A 13,258-nucleotide genomic window follows, 5' to 3' on the forward strand; every position below is an offset into this window, starting at 1 on the left:
TATGGAGTGTGGACGGAGATGGAATCCTACTCTATATTATTTTATTTAACCCAGTCTTTTTTTTAAATGTATATAATGTTTTGTATCCTACGTTTTCTGAGTGGAATCCTAAAATATCTTCCACTACTACCCTAACCTTCTCTTTCACTAACTTATTTCCCAGTATTTCCCTTTCTCTATTGTATTTCCTACAATGTATTAAAACTAGGGCTGTAACTTCGATTAATCTGTCGATTATTACCTCGATTAATCGATTCATAATCGGATATAAGAGACACACTACATTTCTATCTTTTCCAGTATTTTATTGGGGGGAAAAAACAGCATACTGGCGCCATGTTCTTTCAACTTGCCAAATAAAACAAGGAAAATGTTACAAAAATGCACACTTTTGACACCCCTGCTATAGATAGTAAAAAATTAAATCTGATAAATGTATCGATAAAAAGCAGAGCCTGACGATGCATGCGCGTTTATCATAACTCTCTCTCTGTCTCTGTCTCTGCCCCTCCCTCACGAATGCTGCTGCACACACAATTTGTTGTGTTTTTAACCTTCTTAACCCTGAACGTACATTGAAAATACACGCAACCCTAACTCAAAATGCCGGACTTTTTTTTTTACCTTGAAAATCATTTTTTTTTACCTTGAAAATCATTTTTAACCTTGAAAAAAAAATGTTACCTTGAAAAAAAATTTTTACCTTGAAAATCATTTTTTACCTTGAAAAAATAAAATTATACCTTGAAAAAAATTTTTTACCTTGAAATTCATTTTTTTACCTTGAAAATCATTTTTAACCTTGAAAAATTTTTTTTACCTTGAAACATTTTTTTTACCTTGAAAATCATTTTTTACCTTGAAAAAAAATATATACCTTGACATTTTTTTTTTACCTTGAAAATCATTTTTAACCTTGAAAAAAAATTTTACCCTGAAAATTTTTTTTTACCTTGAAAATCATTTTTTACCTTGAAAATAATTTTTAACCTTGAAAAAATGTTTTACCTTGAAACATTTTTTTTACCTTGAAAATCATTTTTTTTACCTTGAAAATCATTTTTTACCTTGAAAATCATTTTTTACCTTGAAAAAAAATGTTACCTTGAAATTTTTTTTTACCTTGAAAATAATTTTTTCACCTTAAAAATCATTTTTTACATTGAAAATCATTTTTTACCTTGAAAATCATTTTTTACCTTGAAAAAAATTTTTACCTTGAAAATCATTTTTAACCTTGAAAAAAATGTTTTACTTTGAATAATGTTTTTTACCTTGAAAATCATTTTTTACCTTGAAAATCGTTTTTTACCTTGAAAATCATTTTTTACCTTGAAAATCATTTTTCATCTTGAAAATCATTTTTAACCTTAAAAAATGTTTTACCTTGAAACATTTTTTTTACCTTGAAAATCATTTTTTTTACCTTGAAAATCATTTTTAACCTTGAAAATCATTTTTTACCTTGAAAAAAAAATGTTACCTTGAAATTTTTTTTTGATCTTGAAATTCATTTTTTACCTTGAAAATCATGTTTTACCTTAAAAAAATTGTTATAAATTTAAAACATTTTTTTAACTTTTTAAAAAAAAAATTTAATTTTTGTAAAATTTTTAACATTTTTAACATTTTTTGTATTTTTTGTATTTTTTTTAAACTTTTTTTTAATTTTTTTGAATTTATTTTTTATTTTTTTCAATTTCTTTTAATTTTTTTAATTTTTTTTAAAAAAATTAAAAAAAATTTAAACATTTTTAAAAAAAATTAAAAAAATTTAAATTTTTTTAAATTTAAATTTTTTTTTTAAACATACCAACAATGGTAATAGACAACATAGCAATAATGGTAATAGACAAAATACCAACAATGGTAATAGACAACATAGCAACAATGGTAATAGACAAAATCCCAACAATGGTAATAGACAACATAGCAACAATGGTAATAGACAAAATACCAACAATGGTAATAGACAACATAGCAATAATGGTAATAGACAACATAGCAACAATGGTAATAGACAAAATACCAAAAATGGTAATAGACAACATAGCAATAATGGTAATAGACAACAAAGCAATAATAGTAATAGACAAAATACCAACAATGGTAATAGACAACATAGCAACAATGGTAATAGACAAAATACCAACAATGGTAATAGACAACATAGCAATAATGGTAATAGACAACATACCAACAATGGTAATCGACAACATAGCAATAATGGTAATAGACAACATAGCAATAATGGTAATAGACAACATAGCAATAATAGTAATAGACAACATAGCAATAATAGTAATAGAAAACATAGCAATAATGGTAATAGACAACATAGCAATAATGGTAATAGACAACAAAGCAATAATGGTAATAGACAACATAGCAATAATGGTAATAGACAACATAGCAATAATGGTAATAGACAACATAGCAATAATGGTAATAGACAACAAAGCAATAATGGTAATAGACAACATAGCAATAATGGTAATAGACAACATAGCAATAATGATAAGGAAACATTGAGACGGAGTACAACAGCAGGTCAAATTAAAGACCCTCATCTCTATATTTGAACCAGACCCCATGTTTGTATAATAGTTTAAATCCATTAATAGTTTGGCATTGCTTGTGTTGTAAGTCCAGATTGTTCCATAGTCTTACTCCGCATACAGACACACAAAAACGTTTACGAGTGGTTTGAGCTCTCGGCAATAAGAAATATCCAAAGCCTCTCAAGTTATGAGCCTGCACTCGTCTTATAAAAAAACGTTGTAGATTAGGCGGCAATAATTTGTTAAATGCTTTATATAAGATAATTAATGTATTATATTTAACAAGGTCAGCAAATTTGAGCAACTTTGATTGCATAAACAGATTATGAGTATGTTCTAAATAACCAACGTTGTGAATGATCCGCACTGCTCTTTTCTGTAATATGATCAGAGGATGAATTGTGTTGTGGTAAGTATTCCCCCATACTTCAACACAGTATGTAAGGTATGGGAGTACCAAGGCGCAGTATAGAGTACGGAGTGCATTTTCATTGAGGTATAGTTTTGCTTTGTTTATAATTGAGAGGCTTTTGGAGATTTTTGTTTGAATGTGTCTGACATGAGGTTTTCATGATGGTTTACTATCAATTATTACTCCCAAAAATGTATTCTCATTTACGATTTCAATTTGGGTACCATCAATACTTATTTTCTGTTCAGACGTTATGTTGCGATTTCCAAACATCACTATCTTAGTTTTATTTATATTCAAAGATCATTTATTTGTGTCCATCCATTTTTTTACTATGTTTAGTTCTGTGTTTACTGTATTTATGAGCTCATTATAGTCATCACTACTGTAGAATATATTTGTGACGTCTGCAAATAGTATACATTTCAGTACTTTGGATGTATTAAACATATCATTAATATATACATTCAACAGTTTTGGCCCCAACACGGACCCTTGGGGGACACCGAAAGCAATGCCAAGAGTATCAGATAAAAATTGACCCATTTTTACAAACTGTACCCTCCCTGTTAAATAACTTTTTAACCAGTCACCAGCCAGCGCCCTAATTCCATATCTTCCCATTTTATTGAGTAGAATTGAATGATTAATGGTATCAAAGGTTTTCTTTATATCAATAAAAATACCAACTGCATATCTTTTATGCTCCAGTGCATTAGTCATTTCTTCAATAGCTTCAGTTATCGCCATTGAGGTTGTTCGTTTGGACCTGAAGCCATACTGACTGTCATTGATTATATGATGCTTCTCAAGAAAAGATTCAAGTCGAGACTTAAATAGTTTCTCTAATAGTTTTGAGAACTGAGGCAAAAGAGAGATTGGTTTGTAGTTGGTGAAAGCGTGTTTGCTGTCACTTTTGAAGAGCGGAGTTACCTTAGCCATTTTCATTTGACTTGGAAAGCAGCCATTCTGGAATGATAGGTTACATATATAAGTTAAGGGTTTTACAATATTCAGTATAACTTTTTGAACCAATATCATGTTGATATCATGGCAGTCAGTGGAGCTCTTACTTTTACACTTCCGCATAATGTTTGTCACTTCCTGCTCATTTGTGGCTGAGAGGAAGAATGACGAAGAATTCTGTTCAATAGTTGATTTTGTAACTCCATTGTCTGGGATATTGTCTTCTTCCTTCTTATGTCACACGTGTCCTATCATCCACCCGAAACTATTCACCTTTTTCTTCTCTTTTTCTTGGCAGTTTAGTAGCACTTGGTGAGTTGGATGTCCTTGCTTGGACCCTTTTAAAGGGGAACATTATCACCAGACCTATGTAAGCGTCAATATATACCTTGATGTTGCAGAAAAAAGACCATATATTTTTTTAACCGATTTCCGAACTCTAAATGGGTGAATTTTGGCGAATTAAACGCCTTTCTATTATTCGCTCTCGGAGCGATGACGTCACAACGTGACGTCACATCGGGAAGCAATCCGCCATTTTCTCAAACAAATTACAAACACCGAGTCAAATCAGCTCTGTTATTTTCCGTTTTTTCGACTGTTTTCCGTACCTTGGAGACATCATGCCTCATCGGTGTGTTGTCTGTGTCATGTCTGTGTGATCATGTTTTGTTTTAGTCATGTTCGGTTTTGTTTTTGGACTTTTTGTGCACTTTTGTTTTGTTTTGTCACCATAGTTACCCATTAGTTTCACCTGTCATGTCACGCACCTGTTTAGAGTCACGCACCTGTTGTTAATCATGTCTGTGTTATTTAAGCTTTTCATTTTCTGTTGTTCGTCCTGGTGTCATATCTTTTCTAACCCTGCTATCCTCTCGTTTCAAGCCCTGTTCACGGTCCCATGCCACAGTAAGTGTTTTTTTATTTCGTGTTCAGTTTCTGCCTTTGTGCAAGTTTTGTTTTCATTCGCCAAGTTTGTTTTACCTCCGCCATTGTGCGCGCTTTTTGTTTGTTCTTTTTTTGATAGTAATAAATAAATCATGTACCCACCTTCAAGCCATGTCCGATCCAAATTCACTTGCATCTTGGGAAAACAAAAACTCCATAGTCCAAATCGTGACAGTCGGAGGGTGTAACAACACGAACAGGGACGGATTCAAGTTGCACCAGTGGCCCAAAGATGCGAAAGTGGCAAGAAATTGGACGTTTGTTCCGCACACTTTACCGACGAAAGCTATGCTACGACAGAGATGGCAAAAATGTGTGGATATCCTGCGACACTCAAAGCAGATGCATTTCCAATGATAAAGTCAAAGAAATCTGCCGCCAGACCCCCATTGAATCTGCCGGAGTGTGTGAGCAATTCAGGGACAAAGGACCTCGCTAGCACGGCAAGCAATGGCGGCAGTTTGTTCCCGCAGACAAGCGAGCTAAACCCCCTGGATGTCTTGGCTCACACCGTCCCTTATGCCACCGAAGATGATCAAGAGAAGAATATCGACCCTAGCTTCCCTGGCCTGCAGACATCAACTCCAAAACTGGACAGATCAGCTTTCAGGAAAAGAAAGCGGATGAGGGTATGTCTACAGAATATATTAATTGATGAAAATTGGGCTGTCTGCACTCTCAAAGTGCATGTTGTTGCCAAATGTATTTCATATGCTGTAAACCTAGTTCATAGTTGTTAGTTTCCTTTAATGCCAAACAAACACATACCAATCGTTGGTTAGAAGGCGATCGCCGAATTCGTCCTTGCTTTCTCCCGTGTCGCTGGCTGTCGTGTCGTTTTCGTCGGTTTCGCTTGCATACGGTTCAAACCGATATGGCTCAATAGCTTCAGTTTCTTCTTCAATTTCGTTTTCGCTACCTTTCTCCACAATACAACCATCCGTTTCAATACATTCGTAATCTGTTGAATCGCTTAAGCCGCTGAAATCCGAGTCTGAATCCAAGCTAATGTCGCTATAGCTTGCTGTTCTATGCGCCATGTTTGTTTGTGTTGGCTTCACTGTGTGACGTCACAGGAAAATGGACGGGTGTATATAACGATGGTTAAAATCAGGCACTTTGAAGCTTTTTTTTAGGGATATTGCGTGATGGGTAAAATTTTGAAAAAAACTTCGAAAAATAAAATAAGCCACTGGGAACTGATTTTTAATGGTTTTAACCCTTCTGAAATTGTGATAATGTTCCCCTTTAAGTTTGCCCAATAAACTGCTGACAGTTGATCTCTTCTCATGTCTAAAAGTTGTTCCATTCATTTCTACTTGTAATGTTGCAACTGGGGTTGATTTAGTAGTTCCACAACATAACCTTAGTGCCTGTGACTGGATCCTGTCTATTTTACCAAGCCATGTTTTTGAAGCAGACTGATAAATGATGCATCCATAATCAATAATAGATGGAATTAAAGTGATATATATTGATTTCATTGCCTGTCTATCAGCCCCCCAATCTTTACCCCTCAAAGCCCTCATTATATTTAACACCTTTTTACTTTTCGCCACTATTTTGCTGATGCGGGTTGACCAGTTAATATTAGAGATGTCCGATAATGGCTTTTTTGCCGATATCCGATATTCCGATATTGTCCAACTCTTAATTACCGATTCCGATATCAACCGATACCGATATATACAGTCGTGGAATTAACACATTATTATGCCTAATTTTGTTGTGATGCCCCGCTGGATGCATTAAACAATGTAACAAGGTTTTCCAAAATAAATCAACTCAAGTTATGGGAAAAAATGCCAACATGGGATAGGGGGGAGGGGGGTAGCGGGGGGGGGGGGGGGGGGTGTATATTGTAGCGTCCCGGAAGAGTTAGTGCTGCAAGGGCTTCTGGGTATTTGTTCTGTTGTGTTTATGTTGTGTTACGGTACGGATGTTCTCCCGAAATGTGTTTGTCATTCTTGTTTGGTGTGGGTTCACAGTGTGGCGCATATTTGTAACAGTGTTAAAGTTGTTTATACGGCCACCCTCAGTGTGACCTGTATGGCTGTTGACCAAGTATGCTGAGCATTCACTTGTGTGTGTGAAAAGCCATAGATATTATGTGACTGGGCCGTCACGCAAAGGCAGTGCCTTTAAGGTTTATTGGCGCTCTGTACTTCTCCCTACGTCCGTGTACACAGCGGCGTTTTAAAAAGTCATACATTTTACTTTTTGAAACCGGTACCGATAATTTCCGATATTACATTTTAAAGCATTTATCGGCCGATAATATCGACAGTCCGATATTATCGGACATCTCTAGTTGATATATTTATCAAACCATATTCCTTAATATTTAAATACTCTTCTTATTTTCTTCATATAGTTTAATTTGGAGCTTCCTCTTTGTAAAATTCCTGACTTTAGTTTTCCTAAACGAGAATCTTAAACGTAAATATTCCCCCAAGCTGTTCACCATTCTGGTAGGTGAAGTGGATAAATTAACTCATATTATGTACTACTTATGGTGAATGTTTATATTCACCTTGGAGAAAGCAAACCACCAAGTTTAAGTAAATAGTGGTATTTCAGTTTCAGCACGTAATAAGATTAGGCCCCTACGTTTGACATTCGCAGGTAGATTGAATTACTTCTTGTAGGAAAGAGGCCCTAATTGGGACTTCGGAATGCAAACATGATAACCCTATCCTTGAGAAAAGACTACTTGTCTAGCTCAACGCCAACATTTGACTTAAAGCAGTTGTTTTCCAGTCTGTTATGGGTGTGCAGAGGGAGGTGACGGCAACTGACACCAGGGGGCTGGAATGTCCAAAGATTTATTATACATATTGACGGAGGCAGATAATTACATATATCCATTATTTAGAGTTACTTATTTTGTATCTCCTATAGTCTTATTTTATTCAGCTAATATTTCGTCTAGTTCAAAGTGCTTGCATTACGAGTGTCCTTGCTGAGAGAGTCAGAGCGTTGAATGTTCTCTCTGCTTGAGATTCCCATAACATTCTTGAGATAAGGGGCACAGAGCGGTGCTGGGCTAGCAGACAACAGGGGGGGGAGGAGGGAGGGGAAGAGGGGGGTAGAACAGAACGTCTGGGGGTAATGCTGGGGCAGACCTGGTGGAGCCACGCATAATGGTCTCATTATTGTCAACTATTTGAGAATAAACCACAAAATACCAACTACTGCCTGGTGATCAATTTAAACTTCAGCTTATGTGTCATTCAAAGAACCTGGAAGAGACTAGCAATTTGAATTCCCCATTGGAGGAAGAGCTGGTCACACGCAACAATATACAGGTAAAAGCCAGTAAATTAGAATATTTTGAAAAACTTGATTTATTTCAGTAATTGCATTCAAAATGTGTAACTTGTACATTATATTTATTCATTGCACACAGACTGATGCATTCAAATGTTTATTTCATTTAATTTTGATGATTTGAAGTGGAAACAAATGAAAATCCAAAATTCCGTGTGTCACAAAATTAGAATATTACTTAAGGCTAATACAAAAAAGGGATTTTTAGAAATGTTGGCCAACTGAAAAGTATGAAAATGAAAAATATGAGCATGTACAATACTCAATACTTGGTTGGAGCTCCTTTTGCCTCAATTACTGCGTTAATGCGGCGTGGCATGGAGTCGATGAGTTTCTGGCACTGCTCAGGTGTTATGAGAGCCCAGGTTGCTCTGATAGTGGCCTTCAACTCTTCTGCGTTTTTGGGTCTGGCATTCTGCATCTTCCTTTTCACAATACCCCACAGATTTTCTATGGGGCTAAGGTCAGGGGAGTTGGCGGGCCAATTTAGAACAGAAATACCATGGTCCGTAAACGAGGCACGGGTAGATTTTGCGCTGTGTGCAGGCGCCAAGTCCTGTTGGAACTTGAAATCTCCATCTCCATAGAGCAGGTCAGCAGCAGGAAGCATGAAGTGCTCTAAAACTTGCTGGTAGACGGCTGCATTGACCCTGGATCTCAGGAAACAGAGTGGACCGACACCAGCAGATGACATGGCACCCCAAACCATCACCCAACCATGCAAATTTTGCATTTCCTTTGGAAATCGAGGTCCCAGAGTCTGGAGGAAGACAGGAGAGGCACAGGATCCACGTTGCCTGAAGTCTAGTGTAAAGTTTCCACCATCAGTGATGGTTTGGGGTGCCATGTCATCTGCTGGTGTCGGTCCAATCTGTTTCCTGAGATCCAGGGTCAACGCAGCCGTCTACCAGCAAGTTTTAGAGCACTTCATGCTTCCTGCTGCTGACCTGCTCTATGGAGATGGAGATTTCAAGTTCCAACAGGACTTGGCGCCTGCACACAGCGCAAAATCTACCCGTTCCTGGTTTACGGACCATGGTATTTCTGTTCTAAATTGGCCCGCCAACTCCCCTGACCTTAGCCCCATAGAAAATCTGTGGGGTATTGTGAAAAGGAAGATGCAGAATGCCAGACCCAAAAACGCAGAAGAGTTGAAGGCCACTATCAGAGCAACCTGGGCTCTCATAACACCTGAGCAGTGCCAGAAACTCATCGACTCCATGCCACGCCGCATTAACGCAGTAATTGAGGCAAAAGGAGCTCCAACCAAGTATTGAGTATTGTACATGCTCATATTTTTCATTTTCATACTTTTCAGTTGGCCAACATTTCTAAAAATCCCTTTTTTGTATTAGCCTTAAGTAATATTCTAATTTTGTGACACACGGAATTTTGGATTTTCATTTGTTGCCACTTCAAATCATCAAAATTAAATGAAATAAACATTTGAATGCATCAGTCTGTGTGCAATGAATAAATATAATGTACAAGTTACACCTTTTGAATGCAATTACTGAAATGAATCAAGTTTTTCAAAATATTCTAATTTACTGGCTTTTACCTGTATATACCATATATATAATAATAAAACAATAATAATATAAACGTAAGCAGCTAAGCCCGTGACCTTCGATCCCTCAGGCTGTACTGCATCAACAAGCGACATCAGTGTGTAAAGGATATCACCACATGGGCTCAGGAACACTTCAGAAACCCACTGTCAGTAACTACAGTTGGTCGCTACATCTGTAAGTGCAAGTTAAAACTCTCCTATGCAAGGCGAAAACCGTTTATCAACAACACCCAGAAACGCCGTCGGCTTCGTTGGGCCTGAGCTCATCTAAGATGGACTGATACAAAGTGGAAAAGTGTTCTGTGGTCTGACGAGTCCACATTTCAAATTGTTTTTGGAAACTGTGGACGTCGTGTCCTCCGGACCAAAGAGGAAAAGAACCATCCGGATTGTTATAGGCGCAAAGTTGAAAAGCCAGCATGTGTGATGGTATGGGGGTGTATTAGTGCCCAAGACATGGGCAACTTACACATCTGTGAAGGCGCCATTAATGCTAAAAGGTACATACAGGTTTTGGAGCAACATATGTTGCCATCCAAGCAACGTTACCATGGACGCCCCTGCTTATTTCAGCAAGACAATGCCAAGCCACGTGTTACATCAACGTGGCTTCATAGTAAAAGAGTGCGGGTACTAGACTGGCCTGCCTGTAGTCCAGACCTGTCTCCCATTGAAAATGTGTGGCACAATAAGAAGCCTAAAATAGCACAACGGAGACCCCCGGACTGTTGAACAACTTAAGCTGTACATCAAGCAAGAATGGGAAAGAATTCCACCTGAGAAGCTTCAAAAATGTGTCTCCTCAGTTCCCAAACGTTCACTGAGTGTTGTTAAAAGGAAAGGCCACGTAACACAGTGGTGAACATGCCCTTTCCCAACTACTTTGGCACGTGTTGCAGCCATGCAATTTTAAGTTAATTATTATTTGCAAAAAAAAAAAGGTTTATGAGTTTGAACATCAAATATGTTGTCTTTGTAGCATATTCAACTGAATATGGGTTGAAAAGGATTTGCAAATCATTGTATTCCGTTTATATTTACATCTAACACAATTTCCCAACTCATATGGAAACGGGGTTTGTACAAACGCTTAATTTATTGAATCAAAAATATTGAAATTCAATGACTTTTTCAAACAGCTGAAATTAATGTACAAAGCAAACTATAACCTACAACATTTCTTCTTAACAAAAAAGAAGAAATATAACCTTAGAGGAAAATCTAACTTAAAACATCTTCATGTACGTACAACACTAAAAACCTTTAGCATATCAGTATGTGGAATTCAATGATGGAATGGATTAAGTAAATAAATCAAATAATGTACTAACATGATCCACTTTAAGAGTGTTTACAAAACACAAAGAAGAATTATAAGAAACGTCTTGAACCTTATTGAAAATGATAGATTATTCATCTCATTTTGTGAATCATAGAAAAAGCTTCTGCTTTTTTTATGAATAGTAAATTAAGCTGAAAACAACATAAAAATCAGAAAATTACAGCAACATTAAATGGAACAATACCATTTTCTGTACCAACTTTTAAATCATACATTGCTTATTGCATAAAGGTCTGGGGACTTACATATAAAACAATCACAAAAAAATCATCATATTACAGAAGAGAGTAATAAAGATAATTTAATAAAATGGATTATAGAGACCACATTTTTAGGAATTTTTATGAATGGTAAATTAAGCCGAAAACAACATAAAAATCAGAAAATGACTGCGACATTAAATGGGTCAATACCATTTTCTGTCCCAACTTTTAAAGCATGCATTGCTTATTGCATAAAGGTCTGGTGACTTACATATAAAACAATCACAAAACAATCATCATATTACAAAAGAGAGTAATAAAGATAATTTAATAAAATGGATTATAGAGACCACATTTTTAGGAATTTTTATGAATGGTAAATTAAGCCGAAAACAACATAAAAATCAGAAAATGACTGCGACATTAAATGGGTCAATACCATTTTCTGTCCCAACTTTTAAAGCATACATTGCTTATTGCATAAAGGTCTGGGCAGGCCCGGCCCTAACCAATCTGGCGCCCTAGGCAAGATTTTAGGTGGCGCCCCCCCACATCGGCAGTGAAGTGTATATACTCACAAGAACCCGAATAGCTTTGTCTTTGACCTTTTTTTTTTTTTACTTACAACTATACCTAATATATAAAGGGGTGGGAAAAGTGACTATTACCTGCAGGGCAAACATTAGCTAACCAGAAGGCAATAACAATGTAAACAAAAAACACCTGCTTAAAAGATCTAATACAAACATTTATATGCACGTACAACACTTAGAACTTTTAGCATATCAGTATGTGGAATTAAATGATGGAATGGATTAAGTAAAGAAGTTAAAAATTGTACTGATATGATCCAGTTTAAGAGGTTGTTCAAAATAATAGTGCTTACAGAGTACAAAGAAGAAGAATTATGAGAAATACTTTCAACCTTATTGAAAATAAGAGATTCTTCATCTCAGTATGTTAATAATGACTGAATTAATTAATTAATTACAAAACTGTTGTATACTAATTCATAGATGTTATTTTATTATATAAAAAGGTCAGTAAATGATTCTATATATTTGTAAACGCTTTGAAGTGGGAAAGGGGTAGGATTAAATAAGCTTTGCTTCTTCCTACTCCTTTTCGGGCATGATGTAAAATGAAATGATATGAAATTGTGTGATGTATTATGCTGTAAGTGTGCTCATGTTCCAAATAAACTAAAGAAAGAAAGAAATGTCCCTGAGGAATGTAAGGCGGGAGTACTGTAATTACCTAACGTTACATTATTATTTTCCATAACAATTTAGCCCCCTCCACAATATTAACCCGACGTTAAAACAGAACTAGCTATTTATTGATTAGCAATTGCCGAATCATGTAACATTAGCTTAATGCTAAAAAGCCAGGTTACTATCACATTCTGTAACAGACAAATAATTTCACGTAGGCTAATACCTACCTGCTACCTCTGTATTTTCTCGTTTCTCCTCCTCTTCTTTTCTCTTTTTTCTTCCCTGGGCACCTGACAGTTTTGGCCGTTTTGACATCTTGTGTTGATTTTTTGATGTGGTGACATCCAAAAAGAGTCATGATACGGGAAGGGAGGGGGCGCACCATGCGGGGGGAGGAGGGGGGGGGGGGGGGGGGGGCGTAATGTTGTAACAAATAATATTTCTATTAAATAGGCTTTACTTTGCATTTTAATTAACGTGGGATTATTTTTTGTATTTAGAAATAATAGTACCAACTTTTTTTTTTTTTTTTTCCAACATTTGTGGCACTGGCGTGGCGCCCCCTGATGGACAGCGCCCTTAGCATTTGCCTATACGGCCTATGCCACGGGCCGGCCCTGGGTCTGGGGACTTACATATAAAACAATCACAAAAAAAATCCTCATATTACAGAAGAGAGTAACAAAGATAATTTAATAAAATGGAT

General features: G+C 36.1%; 3 protein-coding genes across 7 annotated transcripts in view; 1 reads left to right on the forward strand and 2 right to left on the reverse strand.

The window, feature by feature from the left end:
- Window positions 1-13,258, forward strand: part of LOC133575760 (uncharacterized) — a 551,361-nt gene that overhangs the window by 320,173 nt on the left and 217,930 nt on the right. The window lies entirely within an intron of this gene.
- LOC133575681 (uncharacterized) overlaps window positions 1-13,258 on the reverse strand; it is a 515,078-nt gene that overhangs the window by 169,485 nt on the left and 332,335 nt on the right. The gene's annotated exons all lie outside the window — the stretch shown is intronic.
- The window catches only part of LOC133575689 (uncharacterized), a 302,477-nt gene that overhangs the window by 46,133 nt on the left and 243,086 nt on the right, over window positions 1-13,258 (reverse strand). The window lies entirely within an intron of this gene.

Source organism: Nerophis lumbriciformis, linkage group LG33, assembly GCF_033978685.3.
Source record: "Nerophis lumbriciformis linkage group LG33, RoL_Nlum_v2.1, whole genome shotgun sequence".
Classification (NCBI taxonomy): Eukaryota; Metazoa; Chordata; class Actinopteri; order Syngnathiformes; family Syngnathidae; genus Nerophis; species Nerophis lumbriciformis.